The sequence below is a fragment of the Propithecus coquereli genome, unplaced genomic scaffold (genome assembly GCF_000956105.1).
Source record: "Propithecus coquereli isolate 6110/MARCELLA unplaced genomic scaffold, Pcoq_1.0 Scaffold14, whole genome shotgun sequence".
NCBI classification, from domain to species: domain Eukaryota; kingdom Metazoa; phylum Chordata; class Mammalia; order Primates; family Indriidae; genus Propithecus; species Propithecus coquereli.
Window position 1 is genome coordinate 13,111,347 of NW_012138302.1, and position 1,943 is coordinate 13,113,289.

The following is a 1,943-nucleotide window of genomic DNA, read 5'->3' on the forward strand; positions in this document are numbered from 1 at the left end:
AAAAAAAGGTATTGGAAAAACTAAAGCAAAAGATTATTATTTTCTTAATCCATTCAGGCTGCTATAATAAATTATCATAGAAAGCATTTATTTCTCAGAGTTCTGGAAGCTGGGGAGTGTAAGATCAAGACACCAGCAGATTCAATGTCTGGTGCTGGCTGGCTTCCTGGCTCATGGATGGTGATCTTCTCACTGTGTCCTCACTTTCAAAATAGGAATTTTAGGGGGACACAAACATTCAATCCATTATAACTACCTCCCCAAAAATAGCTCTAAACTAATAGATTGAGTTCAAAAGACACTTACTAAATTGTTTACTATATGTAAGTCGTTGTGGTAGTTAAGGGATCGGATCTGAAAAGACAAGGTATTTACTCCAAGGTGTTGTGAATGAGACATAGGAGATGCTGGATGTACTGAGTCTAGAAAGCAAACAATAAACAAACCACTGTTGGAAAGTTACCGAGAAAACAGTTCTGCTCTTGGAGACTGAGAGGTCAGGTCCTGTGCCACTTTAAGTCTGGAGAAAATAAAGCCCTGAGTGATTTTGCTTTGTCCTGGGAAGGTATATCCAGACAGTTATTCATGAAAGAATCGATATCAATGCCTAAGCAACTTAATTATTGTATCATGTTTCTTGAGTACACAAAGGTCATAATTGTTAAGAAAGTACCTGCATTTTTCCCAAGTGTTATTTCATCTGGCAATCTAATTTGGAGTATATAATTATATTCACTCATTTTCATACTCTCCTTGTTGCTTGTATATTCAAGATATGATAACATTTTATATTTGCTTTAAAGTAATCAATCATTCTTGTGAAAAGATGTGTTGGGTTCAAAGGAAAATATATTTAGCCAATATTTTTTAAATAAAGCATGTTCTTATTTAATATGGGCATTTAAAAATATGTGCAATACTCCAAAACAGAAAATTGCCCAGAAGTTTTTAGCCAATTTAAGCTTATAAAGTTTGCATCTTGAATTTGCTACCAGATACGTCATTTGCTTTTGAATGATTATCTCAAGAAAGTTAAGGTGTAATTCTTAACACCCATGTTTGAGAGCACCTAGAAAAACAGAATGGTCCAGCAGTTTGTCTAGCTTGTCATCAACTACTTAAATTACATTATATTAAAGCCAAAGCACTATAGTAGTAAAATAGCTCCATTATAATTTTAGGACTTCTGAGTAACCATGAATTCCTTTGATAGGTTGTGTTTAGATACACAAAATATTTGAAAAACCTAACTCTCCTCAAAGCATCTATTTTTGCTGTCACCTGAAAGGTTAATTTCCTTGCATTTTGCCCATTAACTTATGTTTGCCCACTAGGAAACTTCAAAGTGTGTATTCCAAATACCCATTTCTCTGAAGAAACCTGTCTTCACTAAATTGTCCATTAAGAATGGGAGTGTGTGCCTGTAGGTGAAGAGCTGTATACGCTGAGAATGCTTGGAAGAGCAGGAGTTCCCCTATCTCCCGTGTAATGTTTAGCATCCAAGGCTGGCAAGCCTGTGTCCCAGGAGCAACCTAGAAAGAAAGCAGCTTTAACAAAAATCCCACATTAACTGTCTAAACCCATAAAACTCATAGGTTCATAGAAGCAGATTTTAGAATAGAAGAGTATCTTGAGCTACCTCTAGCTTAAAACTGAGGCAGTAAGATTTTTAAAATTTTTAAATCATGACCACTAAATAAGCAACTGTTTACTGAACACTTGTTTTATGCCAGTGCTTGCACTAAGTACCTTAAGCTTATATTATCTTACTTAATCCAGTAAACTCTCTGGTAAAGGTAATACAAGCCTCATTTAGGTGAGAAAACTGAGGCAAAGGGAAAATTAGGGCTGGACATGGTGGCTCATGCCTGTATTCCCAGCACTTTGGGAGGCCAAGGTGAGGGAATCTCTTGAGGCCAGGAGTTCAAAACCAGCCTGGGCAA

At 36.3% G+C, this 1,943-nt stretch overlaps 1 protein-coding gene across 1 annotated transcript in view; it reads left to right on the forward strand.

The window, feature by feature from the left end:
- The window catches only part of USP24 (ubiquitin specific peptidase 24), a 139,723-nt gene that overhangs the window by 83,152 nt on the left and 54,628 nt on the right, over positions 1 to 1,943 (forward strand). The gene's annotated exons all lie outside the window — the stretch shown is intronic.